The sequence below is a fragment of the Heterocephalus glaber genome, unplaced genomic scaffold, assembly GCF_053883595.1.
Source record: "Heterocephalus glaber isolate CG9 unplaced genomic scaffold, H.glaber_assembly_v1.0 deba00001781, whole genome shotgun sequence".
Lineage (NCBI taxonomy): Eukaryota > Metazoa > Chordata > Mammalia > Rodentia > Bathyergidae > Heterocephalus > Heterocephalus glaber.
In genome coordinates, this window is record NW_028258467.1 from 11,505,042 (window position 1) to 11,528,629 (window position 23,588).

Consider the following 23,588-nt stretch of genomic DNA (forward strand, 5'->3'; position numbering starts at 1 on the left):
CTCACTATGCAGCCCAGGGTGGCCTTGAACTCACAGCAATCCTCCTGGCTCAGCCTCCTGGTGCTGGGATTTACAGCCGTGTGCTACCACACCAGGCTTATTTTTTCTTTAATAAACTTTTTTCTGGGGGAAGAAGAGGTTAGTCCAGGAATTCCTCTATGCTTCTCACCGCTTTCCCCATGGCTAACATCTGACTTCACATGGCACATTTGTCACAATTAAGAGATTAGCATCAGGACATTGCTGTTCACCAAACCCTGGGCTTTATTTGGGTTTCACCAATTTTTTCACGATGCCATTTTTTGTTCCAGGACCCAGTTCAGGGCTCCGTACCCAGTTTCCCTGCCGCTGTGTTAACATTTGTCACAAGTAACCAGCAAATATTGATGTGTCATTGCAGTGTACACTGTGTTCAGATTTCCTGTTTTCCCAATGCCTTTTCTCTGTTCCCAGATCCTGGGCTTCCCAGGCTTCTCCCAGCCCCAACAACTTCAGCAGCAGGATGAAGTCCTGTTGGGCTGTAACCCCAAGCGTGTGTTGCCCCGGTGCACACTCCTTCCCTTGTCTCTGATAACCCTGAAGGCTCAGGAGTACAGGCCGCTACCTTTTCTGTCCCTCCCTTGGGACTTGTCTGATGTTTTCTCGTGACCAGACAGGTTGAGTCTTGGGGAGGTCTACAGAAGGGAAGTGATTGCTCCCGCTTCCTCTCCGAGGCTCGGGCTCCAGGGTTCCTGAACTGGGTCACCTGCGGAGGCAGCTGTCTCCCTGCCATTCTGCCCAGCAGAGTCACTGGGCACAAGCCCTGCTTGCAGGGTGGGCGTGAGGCCTCATCTCTGCAAGGGCAGAGCGTCGGCAGCAGTTGTTGGAATCTTCTGCAAAAATTCCCTCTGTCTCTGTTTATTCACTCATTCATTCGTCCATTTGTTTGTGTCAGTATGGTCTCGTGGTGCTGCACACTGGATTATCACCCTATATGGCCCCGTTTTCTTGCTCACATTGTCCTAGCTCTGGCAGGGACTCTTCCTGCTCCTGTGCACCCCAGCATGGGAGTGTCGAGCTCCTCCTCACTGTGGTGCTCCTGAAAGTTCTGGGCTCACCTGCGCTTCTCCTGTCTGAGACCATTTCCCCTGTTGCAGAGGGCTTTGGGAGCCTGTGAGGAGTGGATGCTTCTGTTGAATGAGAGGGGCCTCCCTCATGGACGGGACTGTGCATGAGTGTGGTGCAGTGGTTACCATTCACGGACCAATACTGACACACCGCTCCTAACTGAAGTCTGTGGTTTATGTCAGGGTTTTTGCTTTGTGTTGGACACGCTGAGGGCATTGACGAGTCTTATGCCTCACGCCCACTGTTACACTGTCCCGCAGAGCAGTGGAACTGCCCTAAAACTCCCACAACCCTGATCCCTCCCTCCCTCTCCTAAGCGCTGGCAGCCACTTTTCTCCTTGCTGTGTCCATCACACCGCCGCTCTAGACTTTGAGATCGTTACTTTTAAGAAATGCATGGGCCCAGCTTGGCAAATATATTCACCACACCTTCAGAGGAGACGCGGGGCTGGGATGAGGGCCCTCACTTGCCACATCCATCGTGGCTCTGTCCACCACTTCTTAGAGTGCGTGTGTTGTTAAGAATATTTAAATAACACTCCCCAGGACACCCAGTGTCTTGTCCCGGTACCTGGCTCGGAAGCAAGAACGCTGGGTGGTCCGAAGCCCCCTTGCATTCTGGATTGTCTGGCCCTGCCCTCCTCCTCCTCAGATGTCGCTGCTCATCATTTCCAAGGCCATCTTCATAGGCACACATCTGTTCCCCACAGGATGCGGACATTGTTTCAGGGTATTGAAACCATCTTTCCCCAAACAATGAGAAAAGTTTTGAGGTGCCAAGATCTTTGGCATCACACTGTGTGTTTCACGTCATTGCTTTGTTTGCTGTGTGCTGGGGAGGGCTCACCCCTGGGGATCCACAGGAGTAGGAATGAGCTTCCCTTTACCCTGCTGTATAGTATTCCTCATGTGGTGATCTCATAGGAGATGTCTTCATTTGCTCTTGACAGATGCTTTGGCTCTTCCGGTTTTCTACCATTGTCAATAGGACTACAGCGAGCATCCTTGTGCTCCTGTGAAAGGATCTCTCTAGCATGACTGGGTAGACCAGCAGTTCTCAAATTTCAGCATGCATCAGAACCTCTTGGAAGCTTGTGGCAGTACACAGACCCGATCCAGGGCCCCACACTGTGTGTAGTGTTCCCCTTTGTACGTGACAAGCAATCCTAAAAGAGGCAGCAGTACAGATGTGCTTGGGTGAGGGCCCCATGCTGGGGCACCCGGGACTTGGCCATGTGAGGCCCCAACCCAGCCAAGCAGCTCCTTCTGCCCATGGAGGGGTGGGTGCTGGGTCTACACTGCAGGCCTGGGGGTCCAGGGGGCTTCCCCTGTGGCTTCTATCATTACAGGGACTTCATTTCCAAGATCCAGGAGAGGGTGGGCTGAGGGAAGAGGCTCTGGGGGTCAGATTTAGATCCTGGGTCTTCGCCTGTGGGTGAGCACTGAGCTGGGGCTACAGGGATAGCAGAGAGCCAGACTCCTGCCAGGGGTTCTAATCCAACAGGGAAAGATCCATACAAGGAAAAAGAGGAGAGACATTTCCAGCTGTGTAAAATGCCTCCAAGGAAAAAGCCCAGGGGGCGGTTCTGGGGGACCTCTGTGGTCCATATCCTTTAAACTGAGACTCCAGGCCCGGGGATTTAGCTCAGTGATTGCGCCCCCTGCCTTGCAAGCCCAAGGACCCAAATTCGATCCCCAGTGGAAAAAAAAAAGCAGACTCCAAGGCAGGCCAGGAGCTGGACAGGAGCAGCACAGGGAAGGGCACTGTGGGCAGTGGAACAGCAGGGTAAAGGTCCTGAGATGGCCAGGTCCTGGGGAGGCTGAGGCAGGAGGATTGCAAGTTTGAGGCCAGCCTGGGCAACTTAGTGAGACCCTGGCTCAAACTAAAAAATAATAATAATAAAAATTTTAAAAGCTGGGGATAGAGCTCAGTAGCAGAGGTCCCCTGGGTCTGACTGATCCCCAGTACCAAAGGGGGAAAAATGCTCCCCGCCTCTGGCCGAAAAGTCCTCCTCCCCCGCTTTTACCCAAAAGAAACTCGGGGATGTGCCCTCACGCCTCCCGCCTCCACGGCAGTGCTCCCGCAGCTCTGTCCAACGCCCTAACGCCCGTCAGCAGGAGGAGGAGCAACCCCAGGCACGCGCTGCTGGACAGTGAGCTGGCGACCAGCGAGACCCCTCATGACTCCTGTGCAACCCACTGATTTGTGTGCAGCATTCTAAACATTTATTTTAAATGTGTGAAATTTATTTTTAGCTGACACATTAAACATAAAAATTGTGCATAGTAGTAAGATGCATGTGACATTTCGATACATGTGGAATTGTGCAATGTTTAAACTGGGGCGAATGTGTTTCCTCCAGCATTCATCATTTCTATAGGATGAAAACAGGCCGAAGCCTTTCTTCCAGGCTTCTGAGCGCATGCAGCTTAAGAACAGGCAAATCTGACTGATATTTAGAGACAGGAGAACAATGTTTACTTCTTGATGGCAGAGAGGGGTGGGGGGTTATGTTGAGAACTGGAAATGGGTACCAGGAAAGCTTTTGGAGGGCGTGTGCCAGGACGTTGATTTGAGTAGCAAATGTGCTTGTATTAAAAACCGACATGGTGGCTCACACCTGTAGTCCCAGCCCTGTGGGAGGCTGATGCAGGAGGATCACAAGTTTAAGCTCAGCCTGGGCAACTGAGTCCCTATCTCAAAAAGGGCTGGGGTTGTAGCTCAGTGTGAAGACCCTGAGCTCAAGCCTCAGTACCGAAAAAAATCCAAACACTTGAAGTGGATGCAGTTTATTATGTAAATGCGTTCATACACTTTATTATGTTTAATCACGCCTGCCTGGTGGCACACACACCGGGGATGGCAAAGGCACTTGGTGACAGGAAAGAGAAACTCAGCTGTCAGCTAGTGCTCATTTGCACTTTCCCTGTCTGGCCTGCGGTTTGCAAACCCGTGCTGCTGGCTGCTCGAAGGGGGCGGGCTTGCAGCCGGATCCAGACCCTGCCTGGACAGGGCAGGGGCACGTGAGGCCGAGGGTAGGCGCGCGGCCAGCCCCTGGCACGTGCCCTCCCCAGAGACAGCAGTGGAGGTGGGACTGCCACACATCGCGCAGCCCTGGCTGCAGATGGTTGCCGGCCCCGAGCCCAGCTCTCCTTTCTCAGCTGCAGCCTCACTTCCCAGACTTGGTCCAGGAGCTTCAGTTTCCCTGTCTATAAAAGGGGATTAAAAGCCACTTCCTTCTTCATTTTAGCAGTAGAGACGTTTGTGTTTGTATATTGATATGGGAGCAGTTGGAAAAAGAATGCAGAAACCCAGAATGTCCACAAGCCCCTATTGTTCTGAATTAAAATAGAAGGAGGAAACCAAAGCCCGTGCAATGCATGGGGCTGGGAAGGGACAAAGTGGAAGAGCACACTACTCCAGGAGGTTAAAGCTCCCCTTGCAGGTGGGCGAGAGGAGGGAAATGAGCACAGGACACCTCCCTGGTCCTCAGTGACTCAGCGGGTGTGCGGCTTTGTGGTTCCTGAAAAAGACGAAGACAAAGCGCCATGAGAGCTGGCTATGGCTGGCCTGTCCGGACCCCATGCAAAGAGCATCCCGGACATCTGCTAAAAGGCATTCTCTGGACCCAGCCACGGGCCTGTGTGCTTAAGGGGTGTCACAGTGTGCTGTGTGACGCAAGTGATGAAGGGGCACCTCTCACGCGTCTGTGTCCAGGAGAAAGCTCAGGATTGGGTCTCAGTCCCTAAAACAGATATAAGGACACTGACCCTAGCGTGGTTCTGAGCCCATCCTGGGCCCCGCTGGGGATCATGGGAGCTGACACTCTCATCCCAGAGCCCTCGTGGGAAGTGACTAGCAGAGGTGAGGGAGGGCAGGCCAGCAGGGAACCAGGCCTGAGCTCCTGACTTCCCTGGCAAAGCTGATTTCTCTAAGACCTGAACCCTAGGGAGCCCAGGCCAGCTGGGCCCAGAGGGAGTTTGTCCCTTGTTTTCTAGCTGGGGCAGCAGGCACAGCGCTAATCTTGGGGTGACCCAATTAAATACGAATGATGCGGCTCACTGCACTCGGAACTCCCCAGCCATAAACACAGGTTTTGAGCCAAAGAACTGCAGAGGGGGGGAAGGAAGCTACCTGGGGCACTGGGTGGAATTGGATGGGTGTGCTGTCTCCCTGAGCCTCAGTTTCCCCATCCAGAAGCAGGGCTAGCAAGGTCTGTGCAGGGTCTCGGCTTCCATGTCTCCATCTGTCAAGTGAAAGCAGTAATCTCCTAATAAGTAAATGTACTAGGGGCACCGGCCACAGTGAGCACTTGGGCTTGCTGTCTCAGGAGCCCTGGCCCTCCTGGATGGTGTCTCGGTGACAAGTGAGGCAGGGAGCACCAGTGTGGCCAGGAACCGGCCGGTCTGCACTGCCCCGGTCTGCACTGCCCCGGTCTGAGCCTTGGACCTTGCTCAGACCAGCCAAGCCCACGTGTCCTCTGCTCCTGTCCCGCTCCTGCAGTGTCCAGGCACACACTGGGCTTCCATGGACACTCTCTTCCGTAGAAAAGAAGTAGGATTAGATTTAAAACTGCACAGGTATAAAGATGAATATAATCCAGGCCGGCTTCATCATTATATTTATTCTTACCTGCTTGTTTTTCCCTTTTCTTTGAAAAGGGCTTAGGATGGAAACATCTCTGTTCCCCTAGCAGTGCCCTGGTGCGGCCGCACTGCCTGCTGAGCCTGGAGGTCAGCCGGGACCGGGCACTTTGGGTCATAAGCTGCCCCTCCCTCTTGGAAGGCCTTCATTGCTGCCCTAAAAGCTCACATTTCCCAGGGAACAACATCCCCTCTGTGGATGCCCCTTCCCCGTTGCTGCTGAAGCCTGCTTCTGCCCGGTTCTTGTAGGGTGAGGACCAGAGGCCCCAGCAGGGTCTACCTACTGGAGCTGCTCAACAGTGCTGGCCAGGAATGCCTTTAAACCATTTCCTCCATACAGGATGGGGAACCAGAGGGGTCAGAGAATTGTCCAAGGTCACACAGTAAAAGTATATTCTGAATCAGGCAGGTTCACTCACCTGCAGACCCCAGAAGTTTTTGATTTTCCCCCAATCAATACAGAACATCAGCCAGAGCCCCAGTGTATGTGAATCTAGCCTTGTTAACCCTAAATACTGTATTAGTTTCCTGGCTCTGTGATAACGAATTATGACAAACCAGGTGTTTTCAAACCATAGAAGATGGCTGGGTATGGTGGTCCACACCTGTGATCCTTGCTGCTGGGAAGCTGAGACAGGAAGATTGCAAGTTTGAGCTTAGCCTCAGCAATTTAGCAAGACCCTGTCTCAAAATTTTAAAGGGCTGGGGGCATAACACAGTGCCAAGTGTGAGGATCTGGGGCAAATCCCCAGTACAGAAGTTTATTCTCACAGTTCTAGAGTCCAGGAGTCCCCTGCCTCTCTCAGCTTCTGGGAGCTGTTGCCAAGCTGGGTCCCTGGATCTGTAGAGCCATTACTTCCATCTCTGTCGGTCTCCTGTGGACTGCAGGCCTGTGTGTCCCTCCCTCTCTCAGAAGGACACAGTGGTCCAAGCTAGGCTCTCTCTAATCCAGAACAGTCTCATCCTGAGATTCTTTATCACATCCGCAAAGGCCACCACCCTGGGTTTGGGGGGTCAGGACATGGGGATGGACCCTACACTTGGGGTGCAGATAAATGGTGAAAGGAACCAGAGGGAGCTGTCACAGACGCAGCAACAGGGGTGAGTGGTAGCCCCACCTTAGCATGCGGCTGGCCCCCGCACACCATGGGCACCCCGAGAACACCCACACCATTTGCATGTGGCAGACCTTCAGGCTCCGGGAGTGTTTGGTGCTCCTGTTTTGCCCAATGGCAGGCCTGGCACAGCAGGATCCCATCTCTGGCAAGTCTGCTAAAACTCCTTTAGTCTTGCTCTGTTTGGCAAACACCAGAACCAGCCTCGCCACAGGCATCTCAGGCCCAGGCAAGCCCCACTCTCGAACTCCATCTGCACTGCATCTGCACGAGGGGCCCTTTGTCTGCACAGCCTCCAGCCTTCCTCCTGCCTCCCTTGGCCCAGGCCTCCTGGACATGGGAGAGAGCGTGGGTTGTGGGCAGGTTTCAAAGGCAGAGAATCCTTGAAGTTGAAGGCAAGCTATGGTCCGCAAAGAGCGCTTTCCTGGGACCTGGGGTCACCTGGTGTCCAGCAGATTCTCAGGGAGGTCAGTATTGCCTGAAGACAGAACTACTACTCTATTTCGAGTAAAAATGCCCCCACCTCTGCCTCCTCTCTGCCTTTGTGTTCTCCTGTCCTACTTGTGTTTTGGGGGGTATTTTTGTACCGGGTATCAAACTTGGGACCTTACGCTTTCGAGGGAGGTGCTGAAACCACTGAGCTAAATCCCTGGCCCTCCTGTCCTACTTGTTAGCAAAGTACACAGGCCTCCATGCTGATTAAGGCCACTGGCCCTCAGGGTAGGCCTAATCTGGGTCCTTTGGGTCTTACAGAGCCAGGTACACAGTCAACATCTCTTAATGCTCGGGGAAGTCAGATCCTACTTCAGCTGGCAAAGTCCCCTCTCTGGGCTCCAACTTCCAGGTGTTTGTGACACCTGCCAGGAACCTCGGAGTAGTGAAAGCAGTGGTTCCCAGCCAGTGGCAGGGGAACACCCTGTGGAGTGTTTGCAAAGCTGTCTGTCTGCCCCTGACAGATTGGACATGTGTGCCTGGCTGGACATGAGCGCCTGCATGTCTGAAGAGCTCCCTGGGTATACAGTGGAATCTTAGTTCTCTCTCTCTCTCTCTCTCTCTCTCTAAGGTCTTTCTGTGTGGCCTAGGCTGATCTTGATCTCGCAATCCTCCTGCCTCAGCCTCTGCAGCAAAGCGTAAAGTTCTGATGCATGCAGTAGTGTGCATGAACTCTGAGACATCATGCCAAGAGGAACAAGCCATACGCAAAGGACCACGTAGTGTATGGTTCCATTTATAGGAAATGCCCAAACCGAGCAAAGCCATGGGACAGATAGGTGTTGAGTTGGCACCTAGGTGAGGAGAGTGAGGAGTGACTGTAAATGGGTGCAAAGTGTTTTGGGGGGCAATGGAGATGTTCTTAAGTTGCCAGTGGTGAAGGTGGCACCACTCTGTGTGATGCTGAAGCCCTCTAAGCTGGGTGTAGGGTGGACGCCTGTTATGAAATCCCAGCTACCTAACAGGCTGAGTTCAAGGCCAACTTAGTGAGCACTAGGGATGTGTATCAGCAGTAGAGCATCCCTTAATTCGATCCCTAGCACCACCAAAAATGAACAAAAAATAAAAGCATCCGACTCTAAAGGGGTACATTATATGGTATGTAGGTTATATCTTAAGAAAGCTGTTATATAGAAGAATTCCCACATGAGCCTTGCTGAGAACCATAGAGCAGCCAATGAGTATGGAGGACCTGGGGAAGTGGGTGCCCAGGGCCAGGATGTTCCAGAGGAGGACCTGGCCTTGGTAAAAGGCAGGTGCTGGGCTGGCCCAGCCTGATGTGGATGCTGTGGCATCAGGGATTGCAGATCACCAGCAAACCTCTGAGCTGCAGGACCATGCCTGGGCTAAGGCAGCTGTGGGGAGACACTGGTGACGTGGGATTACCTACTGAGTGCCACGGACCCTCTGTGCAGACAGCGGCATGCTGCATTCCGCTGAGATGCTGGGGTTGCTGACCCCTGGCCCAGGGGCCACCAGATACACTAAGCTAGCAGCTTGAAATCATATGTAATCTGTGAGAGACCAGCTTGGTGTAAGCAAAGAATTGGAGGGGAATAAATTAAAGTTAAAATGCCCCATATTAAACCACCCTCAGAAACACTGTTCCTGGCTCTTGCCCTGCGTAGACCATCGGGGTCCTAGATTGCGGTGCCTCTGGCTTTTGAAGGAGAAAGGGGTCTTTGCATCTTAGGATTCTTGTGAGCTCCTCAGGGGAGCCAGGTGGCTGCTGCCCTGGTACCTGAGAATGACTACCCTGGGCAGGTCAGACTGCTCTCTGGGCTGGGGACACTGACTTCATGGCGAGGGGCGTAGTGATGGTGACGTTAATAATGACAGGAGCTTACATGTTGTGACGCCTCCTCTGGGCCAGACCCCTGCTGGGTGCCATCATCTATGCTCAAGTCATTGGCCCCACAAGAGGACACTGAGGTTGTTCACAACATACAGATAAGAACACAGAGGCTCAGAGAGGGCGAGGACGGAGCCCAAGCTCTCACAGCTGCTCTGTGCCCGGCTAGTCGCTAAGCCCGCCTGGCTCCAGTGCTCAGCCTCAGAACATCTATCCTGCCTGCCCCAAGCCTTCTCATTTCAGTGGGTGAAACAGTGAGATAGAATGGTAGTGTTCGCAGCAGTACTACTGACACTAACCAGAAGGTGGGAGCAGCCCAGATGCCCACCAGCGGGCGAGCTGCTAAACACAATGCGGAACAGAATACACTCCCCAAATTTAGCTGCCTGGTGATACTGTCAGGATTGAGGCCTCGGGGAGGTGATCAGTGCCCTTGGAAAGGAGGCCTGAGGGAGCACATTGCTCCCTCCCACCCGCTGAGGACACAGGCGGAAGATGCAGCCTGTGAACAGGAAGTGGGACCTCTCCAGGACACGGCCTGCTGCCACCGTGAGCTTGGGCTCTTCAGTTCCCAGAACTGTGAGAAATGAGTTTCTGTGGTTTATAAGCTGCTCAGTTTGTGGTGTTTTGTTATAGTAGCCCAAATAGGCTAATACAACATACAGTGGGCCGGGGATTTAGCTCAGTGGTGCCTCTGCCTGCCTCGCAAGCGTAGGGTCCTGAGTTCTATCCCTGGTACAAAAAAAAAAAAAAAAGACAACATACAGTAGAATACAATCCAGCCTCAGGAAAGAAGCAGACTCTGACATGTGCTGTGGCCCAGCTGGCCCTTGAAGTCATCATGCTAACTGAAGTGAGCTGGTTATAAAGAGGCAAGTGATACAGGGTAAGGAAACACCCGTGCTGGCCAAGCGCTACAGGGAGGGGAAGTGGGGGATTGTTTAATGGACACAAAGTTTCAGTTTCGTAAGATGAAGCTAGGGGCTTCTTGCCCAACACTGAGTGTACTCAACACCACTGCGCTGGAGACTTATACGTGGTGAGGATGGTAAATTCTAGGCAGGTGTAGTGGTGCATGCCAACCTAGACTCGGTGAGATCCTGTCTCAAAATAAAATATAAAAAAGGCTGGGGATGTAGTTCAGTGCAAAGGCCCCAGGTTCAACCTCCAGTGGTGAACAAAAAAATGGTGAAATTTATGTTTATGTGTTTTCACTACAATTAAAATTGTTTCAGTTAACGTGCTGGTGGTATAACACGTGGAGATACACAAGCTTTCGATGGGACTTTACACATGTACACACAGGTAAGTACCCAGACGGAGGGAACACACCAGCTGGCCCTGCCCAGCCTGTCCATCCCTCTAGGCCTTGGGCCCGTGCTGGGAGGGCATTGGGGGCAGGGCTGTCACCCCAGGCTCTCAGGACAGGGGTCTGTGGGCCCTGTTCCAAGAGGAGTGGCCTCACAGCCGGGCCCTCACTCTCAAGGAGCCTACCTCTGGTTTCACTTTCCGTTTCTTGGAAAGGCCTGGCTTTCCCTACTCTGTCTCCCCTCTGCCTCCAAACAGGGTCTGTGCACTGAGGCACCAGATGTTCTGTGTCCTGTCCTCGGCTGGCAGATAAGAAATGCCTCTTGCATCAGCCAAGGTCAAAGTCATAGAACCCGGCCGGGGATTTAGCTCAGTGGTTCCACCGCCTGCCTCCAAAATGCAAGGTCCTGAGTTTGATCTCCAGTACCAAAAAACCAAAAATAAAAAGTTTGAAACAAAGTCATAGAACCCAGGGCTAGGTGGCCCCGCTTCTGAGAGGCGTCAGGGTGCACGGGGACTCAGTGGTTTAATGGATGCCATGCTGTGGTGGTAAACAGCTGGAGACAACCTGGTGCCCAGCAGTGAGGCGGGGCGAGGTGAGCTCCCGTGCACTGGCGCCGTTGCCGGCAGGCCTCTGGTGTGTGCTGATGGTGGTGGGCAGGTCTGGACGTAGAAGATGCCTTGCCCACGTGTAAGTGCACGGGACAGTGTACGTCCCAGCGCCTTGGTCTCTTTCGGAGCGGAACAGGAGAGAGCAGGAGGCTGGAGCCTGGGACGGAGTGGGAGGACTCTGGCCTCATGCTCGGAATTTCATGAATTATTTTTGCATGTTTTGTCCCCAGAAAAGGAGGAGAGAAAGCAGAATTCTGTCTTCAATTAGCTTGGTGGACAGACAGCCTGTGTGCTCCTTTCTGAGAGATTCAGGTTAAAACTGGAGTCAGACCATCTGTGTTCAAATCCCAGCTGGGCTGCTCCTCACTTTGTACTTTTCCCAGGCAAGTCACCTACCCTTGTTCCTCTCATCTGTAAAATGGCACAATATTATTGATCTGATGTTGCTGTTATTACTATTTATGCTTTGATGTTGGCATCAGTATCATTATATTGATATTAATGTGATAACTGTCCCTGCTTTACAGGCTTGTTGTATGGCTGAAATGTGGCAGTGCCGGGAGAGGCCTGAGGAGGGCAGGACATGTGAGTCCAGAGCCCCAGTGTGCTACAAGAGAACAGTGCTCAGTCATCTACAGTATCCAACCCCCTGCTGTGGGGGCAGCTCAGGCAGAGGTCTTTATGCCTCTTTGCAAATGGGTAAGTTGAGGCACAAGAGCATCAAAGTTCAGGGCAAATGGTGTAGGGGTCTGGCGTGCCCTAGACCTGTTAGTTGTCTGTTATGTGACTTTGGGGCAGTGTCTTCTCCCCATCAGTGTGTGGAGGTGGGGTGGGGTGTGGGTGACATGCAAGGAGGATACTCTCCTGGGCTGGGGACAAGGTGTCCCCTCTCTGGCTCAGAAGCCTGTACCTCAATTCTATGCCAGCATGTCTGCCTTTCGAGCATGAGTGCCTGGCATCTTCTTACTAGGATTCGAGTCCTGACTCCCTAGCTGAGACTGGTGGGCCTGTGAGTCTGCATTTCTGGCCAGCTCCCAGCAAGGCCAAGGAGCTGGTCCTAGAACCACACTGAGCAACCGGGGCTGCATTTAACCTGGTGGTGACCAACACGAGTGTGCACTGAGTGACATGTACCCAGATCAGTGCTCTTGGGTGTGCCTCGATGGAAAAGGTTCCAGGCACACACACACACATACACACACACACACACACGTACACCCGTGCATGTGCACACACATCCATGCACACAGATGATTTTACGTGCTGTGGGGACAGGGAACTGAATGTGAAGTAACACTGAGAGGAAAAAGCCCAGCCCAACCGGGGTTTGCAGATGAACTCAGAATGTGAAGAGCCCAGCCACCCAGGGCACCCCAGCCCTCCCCCTGCTCCCCTACCCCATCCTCTCCCATCCAGGTACGGGGGGTGGGGGGGTGGGGGTGGGGGTGGGCAGCCCTGACTTGCTCAAGAAACGCGTGTGGTCCCAACCTCCAGGAGACAAAGCCCACTTCATTGCGAGGCCAGGAGGCAGGGGGGATTTTCTCAGGAGAGGTTCTCAGAAGTGGGATTACAGCTTCAAAGGGAGGGTGTGGTGCATATCTGAGAGCTGCACGCAGAGTGCCACCTCCGGAGGGCTGGGACCCTCCCCTTGCTCTCACCCTCCTGGGGTGGCCTCTGCCCTCCCTGGCCCCCACCTGTGCCTCCCTCCCCACTGCCCTCTGTGGGATGCCTAGCTGGTTGCTCCTTCCGTCCTGCACCACCCACCAGGCCTGGCTCTCTAGTCATGTCTTTTCTCACTTAGTTCCTGCTCCCCCAAGTCCACAGAGCGGTTCAAATCAGTGCTGGCATGGGCTCCGGAACTGGTGTGTGAGGTCCGAGTTGGCTTCTCACCCCTGACTTGCCATGCGCTATGCAGAATTCGAGGGGAGCCTTAGTCTCCACTCGCAGTAAGTGCTTAGTGCTCAGTGAGCCGCCTGTCATTTGTTCTGCCATCTGTCAGCGCTGGTGACTGGCACCTAGCACCCCTCCGTTGCAGCGGGCAGGATAGGGTTCCCTGTCCCCAAAGATGTCTGGCCACCCGGGAGCCTCCTCACCCACCATCTGCTCCTCGGGGAGCTGGGCAGAGCCAGGACAGCTGCAGAGTGGGTGTTGCTGCTTCTGTGGCTTCCTAGAACTCCCAGATCTGGAATGTGAACCTGCTTCAGGGATGAGGAAGATGGGGCTGTGCAACAGACTCGGGAGCCTGGCAGCTGGGCCTGTGTCCAGCACCGCTGTGTCCGCAGCCTGCCTGAAGTGAGAACCCACAGAGGCCCGCTGTGGCTCTGCACTCCTTCCTACTTCCTCTGGCAGAAATGAAACGTTGGCAGATGGAGCAGGATGGAGGGAGGAGGTGAGGCACAGCAAGATCAGGAGGCTGAGCTCTGTGCATAAGGAGACAGAGCCGGGGAGCATGATGGAGCACCTACTGTGTGCTCTGTAGCCTCACTGCATCCTGGGGTGGAAGGGCTCCAATTCCATGCATGCACAGGCAGACAGAGGAGCAGGGGAGTGACACCACTTGAGGGGAGACTTGTAGCTGGCACACTGGGACCCAGAGGCAGGCAGGCTCCACACCCCATTGGGGGAGACAAGTAGTCAACAGTACGTAAATAAGATCACTGCATGCAGAGTGATGCAGAGGGTTGAGGGTGCTGTAACACAAGGGGCAGGATCAAGTGAGCTGGCTGCTCAAGGAGGGGTGAAGGAATCCCACTGCAGCGTGATGGGAGACCCCTCTAATGGCCCCCTCCTGGCATAGTTGTGCCTGAGGACTCAACACCATCAGCCCTGGGCAACCATTACCGCTTGTGCTCTCTCAAGCCTTGTCCTGGCCAGGGAGCCACAAGCTCCTCTCACTGAAGTCCCCCTTCTCCATGACCCTGCAAGAGACCCCATAGCCTGTATGAGAGTTGCTGGTTTGGTCTCTGGTGCCACAGCAGTCCCTCTCAGGTTTGTTCTGCAATAAACCTGTCCTGTTGAGCTTGTACCTATTTCTTTTCCTCCTTTTTCCCTAACATTGTAGTGGCCCATATGGGAAAAGGTGAAGGTCGAGGGGACTACTGCAGTATCCCTTACCTCTTCCCTTTGTGACACTGTTTCCCTTTCTACCCCCCCCCATCTCTTTTATTTCCCCTCTTTCTTATCAGCTCCAGGAGATCATTTACCAACTCCTGCTGACCCTCCACTCAACACCAGACAGTTCATTTTCCAACCCAGGACTGATAAGATCAGCTCCTGCCTTCCCCAGGCAGTGCAGCTCCACTGTCCCAGAGGCCCTCTCACCCTGGGTGGGTGTCCTGCAGGGCCAGCTCTGCAATGGACTTCCACAGAAATTGGAGCTGGGGACTCCTACCCAATCTTGCAGAAAAAACTTCTCTGACATGGCCAGACCATGTCCACAGAGAATCTGTCCAGGTCCTAGTCCTGTTTGGGAGACTCCTGGCCACTCTCTTATCAGTTACTATGGGCTTCCAAATTTCACAAATTCTGGCAGATAGTGTCAGTTGCTATGAGCTCCCAAATATCTGCACCTGGCCAATCTTCCAGAAAAGCCCTACGGATATGGGCCACATCAAGATTCCAGGCTCCCAAGGGGATCCTGTGGGGCTGGGCTCTGTGGGACTTCCAGAGAGATTGGAGCAGACAGCAGATACTCCTTTGGATTGTCTTCTAAAAAATCTTTCACCCCTCAGTTTAAAAGGGTATATTCAGCCTAAACATCTCATATTTTATTCAGTCAATGGATGAACTTGGCATGTTTGATTTCCAAATTCTTTATAACTACCTGCAGGGAAATGGCATGTGGCAGGAAGTCACTTAGCTCAAGCTTTCTTCACTCTACACCTCTCTCTCTCCCCAAAATTGCTCTGCCCAGCCCATACCTAAGGCCCTATAAGGGGGCTCTAAATTATGATGCTATATGCCAATTGGGTCTATTTGCAAAAAGGAAGCACTAAGGACAGCACAAGTCAAGCCAAATAAGGACAGATTAATCAGGAAAAAAAGAAAAGAGGGCCAGGGATTTAGCTCAATGGTTCTGCCGCCTTCCTCACAAGCGCAAGGACCCGAGTTCAATCCCAGGTACAAAAAGAAAAGAAAAGAAAAAAGAAACCCCTGTCAGTATTTTTACAAGGATTCAAGAGCACTCCTTATTGATATGTCTAAAAGCGCATTCTGATTTAGAAGCAATTGTCCTCTGCATGCTTATTTGTCTGTCTGTTCAGTCTGTGCTAGAACCAGTTACACCTACAGCTGCTTTGTTTGAGCTCAACAGTTTTTTTTTTTTTCTTTTTGAGATTTCCATGGAAAGCTATTTACGTAGGTTTTCAGGATAGCCAAACTTATTAAAGGCTTGCTTTTGCTGCCTCTGGAATCCCATTTGAGTCTAAGCAAACAAATTCATCTCTAACAATTGGAAACTCAGTCACAAGGACCAGCCTAAAAAAGGGTAATAAAAATTTTAACCCTAGGGCAACAAAAATTGATAAATTTACTTTTGGCTTCCAATTTGAGTGGGTATTTTTGTTTAATCAATATGCTTAAAACATTTCTTGTACATTGTAAATTCTCAGGCTACACTTACAGGGTTCATTTGCTCTTCTTTCTGCTTCTGCTTATACTAAGATAATTTTTACTATTCAAGGTTACTTGAAAGTTAGTTGGCAGCCAGTCAAATTTCACAGGAAAAAAAAAGGAATATTTTAAAAATCCAAGCAGCAACAGCTAAATTTATTATGAAAAGAGTTATAGTAAATAGGCTATAGTAAAAATAGACAAGCTTTAAGAATAAAGATATGTCTTAATGTGAGAGGATTTTGTACAGTAAGGTATTTTTTTGATAGTGAAAGAAACTTAAAGCTCGAGTATGCTGAGGAAAAGTTTGAGGAGGGTGCAGTTTATAGAAAGAAATATTTATGTTTGCTTGTTGGTTTGGTGGAGCCTAGACTTTCTTCTAAAAGCTTCTTGTGGCTCAAAAAAAGACTGGGGGGGGGGGTCTATGGCCCAACTCTCAATTCACCAATCACTCCCCCCCCAGGTCCCAGTTCTCTTTGATCTAACTGATGCTTTCAGACAAAGGCTTCAACTCTCATTTCTGAAATTGATATTGGACATGAGCTTTTTCTGCATGACTAGCGGGGACACTTAGACTGGTGAATGACAAAAGATAAGACAGAGCTGCCTCTTTGGACAGCTCCAGCCTGGTTTGTGAGACTCACTATTGCTGACTTCATGGTATATTAAATTTGTTTTCCAACTATGCAAGTCTTCCAAGATGCAAAACTGAAAAACATCTCTTCATACCACTGACTTCCAAGCTAAAGTTATTTATGGTGGTAAACTTTTAGGCTCAAGATCTGGCTTTCCATGACTTGTTTTCCAGCTACTTGTGATAAGATGTGCATGCCAATCCAGCATGAGACAGTCAGGTTGCTATGCGTATGTCATATATGTGTTACAACACTTGAAGAAACTCAAACACTGTGTGGTCCAGGCAATGTACAAATTTAGGGATTCAACTTCTAAGACAACCATGATTAATAAGGAAATAACAGTTTCCTGGTCATATATATTTCAAGGTACTTGATATCTAGGTAAAATAGATGTTCAACAATTGAGGTTTGGAGACCAGAGTTAAAAAGATAGCTGAGCTAAGAGGACAGCCAATATTTTGGGTATGGCCCTGCAGGGTTAACAATGACCCAGGACATGAGGGGACCTTTTAGCAGGATCCTACAACTTTGCTGAGTCACCCAACCTCCTGAACAAGGAGCTTGTTGGACCTCAGATGACAAGAGTCAACTAATGTGCTAAAAAGGAGGGGTTACTAGATGAAAAGAAAATCTTCTATGCTTCCATGGGAAGCCACATAGTCAAGAAGGCCATGATCCATCCTGGTAGCTGACACTGACAGAGGAGCTGAGAGGCTTTTCTCATGGTTCCAAAAGTAATGCCTGAGGAGCCTTGACTGACCTTGGTAGATAGCAAGAGGTTAACTTTGATTAATACGGGTCTCACCTTAACTTGATCTTGAATACCCAGCAGAAAAGTACAGTATAACCAAAAAAACATATTAATGTAATAATAATAATATAGGCTCAACATAAAAAGGGGGCTCTAATCACTGACCCCTGCCGACTTTTCCAGCTACAGAAGCCAGCTAGTTAGAATTGCTATTCCAGTCCCTGAAGAGCGGTGTCTGGATGTGGCTCCTTCCCCAATCTGTCTTTCCATTCTAGTGCTCAAGCTTTGGTCATACATGCTTTAATCTCTTGATAAAGTTGTTTATTCTCACCTAGAGGCTGCCATACTCCCAGTGATTGCACAGAATGAACGAACGATAAAAGTGCCTGGGAAACATTGCTCCCACACAAAGTCTGGCCAAGGAGGCACATGCACCAGGCTTCATACAACATGCTGTACTTTTATTCCAGATCATTGTGATAATGTAACTGCAGCTCTGCAGGAGATAAACACAGAAGTTCAGACAGTACAACACATGTCTCGGGACCCCTTGCAGAGTTTGTGGGATTCACCGACGTCCACTATTCTGTCTTGGACTCTTCCCTTTACAGTGCTTGTTCTCCTCTTTTCACTCCCCTGCTTATTATTGCCATGCCTAATCTGCTTCAAAGATTTCTCACCAACAGGACTGTGGCCATTTCATAGGCAGTTACCAAAGACCACATCCATACAGCCCTCCTTCAGTCCAGCCGAGACCTCACAATCTTGCTTCTAGTTGGCAGGAAGTAGTTCAGGAAGAAATGTGCTGCCCATTTTCCTTATGTAATAGAGTCTAGCACGAAGGAATGCAACTGCAGCCATCCTGATCAGAGACCCCTCTAAACTACCCCTCCCTGCTCAGCTGCACCTGAAGACTCAACACTGTCAGCCCTGCTACTGATAGCCGCTGCTACTCCCTGTGCTTTCCCAAGTCTTGTCCTTGGGCAACCATTACTACTCTCTCAAGCCTCTGTGCTCTCTCAAGCCTTGTTCTTGGCAGGTACCCACAACCCCCTCTCACTGAGCTCCTCCCTCCGCATGAGAGTTAGGGTCTGGTCTCTAGTGCCAGAGTGGTCCCCTTCAGGTTTGTTCTGCAATAAATCTGTCCAGTTGAGCTCGTACCTCTGTTTCTTTTCCTCCTTTTTCCCTCACAAGGGGCTCTCAGTGAAATCCATGTGTTTGAACTAAGACAGGGGCAGGGGAGGAGGAGAGCCGGGTGTGGAAATCTGAGGGAAGAGCGTCCTAGGTACGGTGACAGCACGTGCAAAGGTCCTGAGGTGAGACAGAGTCTGGCATCCTGGAGGAACAGAAAGACCCGTGTGGCCGGAGCTGTGGGAGTGATGGGGAGGGGAGGGACAAGGGTGGAGAAGTAGGCAGGGGCAGCAGGCATCCACCCCTGAAAGGATGGCTGGGGTGTGTGTGTGTGTGTGTGTGTGTGTGTGTGTGTGTGGACATGTATGTGCTTGCCTACTTATGTGCAAGTACATAGCATAACAGATGAAAGCTGGTCTCCAAAATGGGTAATGAAAGTCAGAATTTGCACAGTACCAGGTGCTGTCTCACTGGGACATGTGCACCTGGACACGTAAGAGACACACCCAGGCTGTTAGGTGGCAGAACCAGGATGATGCCTGGGAGCTGCTCCTCCATCTGGACTTTCCACCCCTAGGCCAGTGGTCTTTAAACAGCAGCCTGCATCAGCCTCACCTGGAGAGACCCACCTGGAGTTCTGGGAACGGGGAGGGGCTGGGAAGGCACATACCTCCAAGGACCAGGTGAGGCTCCAGTTGCCACCAGATGCCCTGGGAGAAGTGCTGCTCCTTGTGCTCCTGCTCCCACAGCTGGTTTTCGCTGTGGGAAAGTTACTGACTTGTCCTGTCTTCCCTGTTTGCTTTGAGGATGTTGCTGGGTGTGTGGGAGCCAGCATGTGGGACACCCAGCCAGGGCCAGGACCACAGGCTTGGGGTGGCCCCATCCTGGGGCTCAGCATTCCTGCTGGGCTCCTGGGCTCTTGGGCTGGGGGAGGGGAGCCCAGGGATGATGGAGGGTCCCTGGGGAAGTTACTGGTTCCCTAGGAGCATGTTCGAATTTTTTGGTCAAGGTGTGCCAGCTCCGGTTTTACATATTTATATACTGGCCGGGTATCAAGCTAGCTTTCTAGGTTCCAGGCAGGCACTGCTGGAGGATTTGTATATACTCACTCTCGCCCAGGGAGAACCAGCTCAGCTGCGAGCCCAAGCCACGTGTACAAGGAGTCTTCCAGACTGTGTGTGCACCTGTATGCGTGTGAGCATGCACACCTGTATCCAAAGTGCATGGTCACGTGTGTATGTGTGCCTGAGCGTGCGTTTTACTTTCACATTTGGTGTTGATCAGAGGCCCTGATTCCTGTAAGCCTCATGGTCTGCCTCCTCAGGGCCTGTGCCACAGTGGGGTGGGGCACTGTTGGCCAAGCCAGTCTGCCCTGTGGCTTCCCCTGCCTGGGCAGGGCCTGGGTGTGCAGAGGCTGCGTGTGAAGGCAAGCCCACCGCTGCCCTCCACCTCTGTGGTGCAAAGCCAGCCACATGAGCCAACAGAGGTCACGCTGGCCCTGCTGGAGCCAGGGAGGAAACATGGACACATACTTTACTCCGGAAAGAACGAGAACCAGGCCATGCCTCTTCTAGAGCTTTCTAAGAGTTCCTGCTGCATCAGGAAGAAAACTGAGCCTCAAGCTGGTTTCTCGGGGTCAGAGGCACAGCACATCCAGCTGTGTGGCCCTGGGCCTCAGGTCCCCTCCTATGAGTGCAGAGCAGGAACGCCTGGCAGGGAGCAGGGAGGATCCAGTGCATGCGGCCATTCCCTGGCGCAGAGGGACACAGTGGGGACAGCCCTCCCGGGGGGGCGAGGCCCAGCCTCCTCTCTTGCTGCTGTGGCTGCTTCCCAACGGGACATTTGTTCCCCTTGAAGTGATCCTGTCCAACCATGCTGACATTTCTGTTGCTCAGGAGCTGAGTGGTGGTCCTTATATTTTCAGTCCCATTTTGCAGATGAAGCAATTGAGTCCCATTCAGGAGCCTGCTTGGGATCACGTGCTAGGAGGCACAAGGTCTGGAGCTCAAGCCAAGCAGCACCTGGTGTTAGAGTTGCTCCTACTACCCAGTGCAGCCCCTCAGGGCCCTCCACTCTGCTCAAGGGAGGAGCAAGGGTCCTGTAGCAGTGGGACTGGCCTGAGCAAAGGTGCAGAGGTGGGGCAGAGTGGGGTGTGGTAGGGAGAGAGTGGGAAGAGCTCTGTGGCCTTGGGGAGAAGTATAAGGTCAGAATGGAGATGCAAGAGAGGTGGGAGCACTCTGGCCCCTCAGCAGGTGCAGAGCCACAGGGAGGAGGAGGAGGAGCTGGTTTCTGGCCCTGTGTCCTTGTTCCAGTTATCTTCATCCAGGTCAAGGGCACCTGCATCACCCAGGAACTCAGGCCCCAAACCCTGGCGCCACCCCTGATTTTCCATCTGGCACCCGGCTTTGGGGCATGGGTAGTAGACTGAGCCCAGCCGTGTCTGTTGCTGCCTCTGCTCCAAGCTGCTCGGAGCCCCCACCACCTCCAGCCTGGCCCGCCTGCTTCCCTGGTCCCAATCTGTTCTCCACACAGCAGTCATGGGCATCAACTGAGAACAATCAATCGGATCAGACCCCCAAACCCTCCAGAGAATGCTTGCTCCGGTTGCATTTAGAGCCAAAGCCACCTGATCTTGCCCTGTCCACCCCTTGTTCCTGTGACTGGCGGTTCCCTTCACTCTGCACCCACCATGCAGCCAGCCATTCACACCTCAGGACCTTTGCACGCAAGTTCCAGCACCCGGTGCACTCTTCTGCCCTTGCTTGGACCGCCAGCCCCCTCTCTTGCAGGTCTCAGCCCAGGGAGCCTTTCCTGATAAAGACGCTCTCGCGCCCCCCCCCCCTCATTTGCTTCTTGTGCATGTGATTGTCACTCAGTCCTTAGCTCCCCCCTCGCCCTTCCCCACACTGAGAACTTCAGGGCCCTGGTGGGTTTAGTCTACTGCTGCATCCTGGAGTCTGGCACAGAGCAGGCATCCACATGTGCTTGTTGAATGAAGAAACAAAGACACCAGATTCAGTCTTCCTCTCTGTAACGTTGGGCTGCACCAAGCCTCCTAGCATGGGGGTGGTGTGGCTCACAGCTAGGCTTGCACACAGTTGGGCTTCATCCCCATGGGTCCCCCAATGGGGTTAGGCTCTCTTTACCCCCATCACCCCACCTGGACCCTAGGCCGTCATCTCCCCCAAACCCCTGTCCTATGGCTCCAGCTGGAGCCTGTCCCAGGCCCATGCAAATTCTGTCTCCCAGTCTGTAGCCATGGCCCCTCAATTTGGGCTTTGAAAAAGAAATTCTTGGCCGACTCCGCCTTCCTTTCCTCCCAGCTGGGCCCACGCAAGAGTCACTGTTCCGCAAGGCTGAGCTCTGAGTCCTTCTGGAGCCCCGGCCCGGCCAGAGGTGCTGCACCCCTGGCTGAGCCCACAGTGTGGGTCATGCACCCTCAGTGAAGGCCTCAGCAGCCGTTGGGATGTTCTGGTTTGGGGCTCTGGCAGCCAGACCCCATTCCAAAGCCCATGGAAAAATGCCCATGCTACAGGGCAGGGCATTCAACATCTGTCCCCCAGTTTTCTTCCTTCCCAGTGAAATAAGGCTTTCTCATTCACTGCTTTTCTCAGAAGGGTTTCTCTTTCTGTGCAAATAGCCAAGCCATGCTTAGTGTTGATTTTCTGAACAGTTTCACTTTCACAGAATCGGGGTCATTACAAGAAAAGGGTCTGTGGCAGATTCCACATATTGGCCCAGGTTCTGGTTTGTGCCTTGAGAGAATTTTCATGTAAACCAGGTCATGTCACTTGGAGTGGGTGGGGTGGGGGAACCGGAGTCTTGGATGGAGCTCCATTTTTAATTGGAAAATGTATTCTTTGAAGCCATGAGTACACTGATCTGAGATCGTCCTGGTAGAGAGAAACAGCTGGCCAGTGGTTCCAGCTCATAACCAGTCACTTTGGGGGGATTATTTAACCCATTTTTTCCTAGTGGAAAGAGCACAAGCATTGGAGACTGGTTGATTCAGGATCAGTCTCTTACTGGTTGTGTGGCCTTGGGCAAGTTACTTAACATTACTGAGGCCTAGGTGCCTTGAGGTGGATCTAGAAGATAACAACCCCTGGGCACTTCTTTTTTTGCAGTTTGAAACTTTCTTTTTTAAAAAAAATTTCAAGTGTGTGTTGGCTAGCTTTCGGTTACTATAATAAATACCTGAGATAATAAATTCATAAAGAGAAGAGGCTTATTTTGGCTCAGAGTTGTGGAGATTTCAGTCAGTTGGCCCCATGTTCTAGGCCTGTGGAGGACATCATGATAGCAGCGCATGGCAGAGCAAAACTGTTCACCTCATGACCCAGAAGTGAAAAGAAGAGGAAGAAGAAGAGATCTGAGTCCCACAGTCCTCTTTCAGGGCACCAGCCCATTGGCCTCAAACCTCCCACTAGGCCGGCCTCTTGGAGGCAACACTGGGGACCAGGCCTTGGGTACATCAGCCATTGGGGGACATTCTAGTGTGGAAACGTACTAAATTGAAGTTCACATGCATAAGATTAACCCATCTGAAGTGAGCAATTCCGTGGCAGGTCACACATTTGCAGTGCTGCACAACCATCTCTCTAGTTCTAAGACTGTCATTGGGCCCCAAGGAGCCCTGTATCCATTCAGCAGCTCCCCATGTAGCTCATAAGCATTCACTGTTGAGCCTTCTTGGGTCTCCTAGGTCAAGACCCCAAGAGGAAATGGTGTTTCCCAGCTGGCCACGGCCTATGACAACAGGCAGCCTGTTTCCATTTGCGTGGAGGGCCTGTGATTCTGTGGGGTGTGTTGGTGTACAGTTCTCTGATGTTTAACAGAGAGGGGGTTCATGTTGCTACCACACAAACCAGTACCCAAAATAACTCCGTCTCACCCCAGATTCCTTCTTGTGGCTCCTATGTAGCTCTTGCCCCTCTCTACGTCTAGTCCTGGCAACGATTGATCTGCTCTCTGCCTCTGAAGTTTCAGCTCTTCCAGAATGTCATAAATGGGAGCCTATAGGGTGTGAACTTCGGATCTGGCTTCTTCTGCCCAGCATAACATGTCAGATTCACCCGAGTTGCTGTGTATGTCCTTTCTGATGGCTGAGAATAGTTCATGGTGTGGCTGTGCTACAGTTTGTTTCTCCATTACCTCTTGAAGGACCTCTGGGAGGCTTCCAGTTTGGGGCAGTAACAAAGAGACTGCTGTAAACATCCATGCTCAGGTCGCCCCGTGAACCTGGGTTTTCCTTTCTCCAGGGTGGAGATGCTGAGTTGCGTGGGAAGTGATTTGATTCTGCTCTGCTTTGCCCTGGGGAAGTTAAA

At 52.0% G+C, this 23,588-nt stretch overlaps 1 protein-coding gene across 3 annotated transcripts in view; it reads left to right on the plus strand.

The window, feature by feature from the left end:
- The first annotated feature begins 6 nt into the window (after positions 1-6).
- Rmi2 (RecQ mediated genome instability 2) overlaps positions 7-23,588 on the plus strand; it is a 33,983-nt gene continuing 10,401 nt past the window's right edge. The window contains exons 1-4 of one of the 3 annotated variants that reach the window (XR_015447994.1): positions 7-8,156; positions 10,446-10,515; positions 11,361-11,513; positions 11,658-11,829. The gene's annotated coding sequence lies outside the window, so the exon portion shown is untranslated. Of the gene's footprint in view, positions 10,516-11,360; positions 11,514-11,657; positions 11,830-17,600; positions 18,449-23,588 lie in introns of those variants that run through there. The other 2 variants (XR_015447993.1, XR_015447992.1) reach the window with 2 other exon arrangements.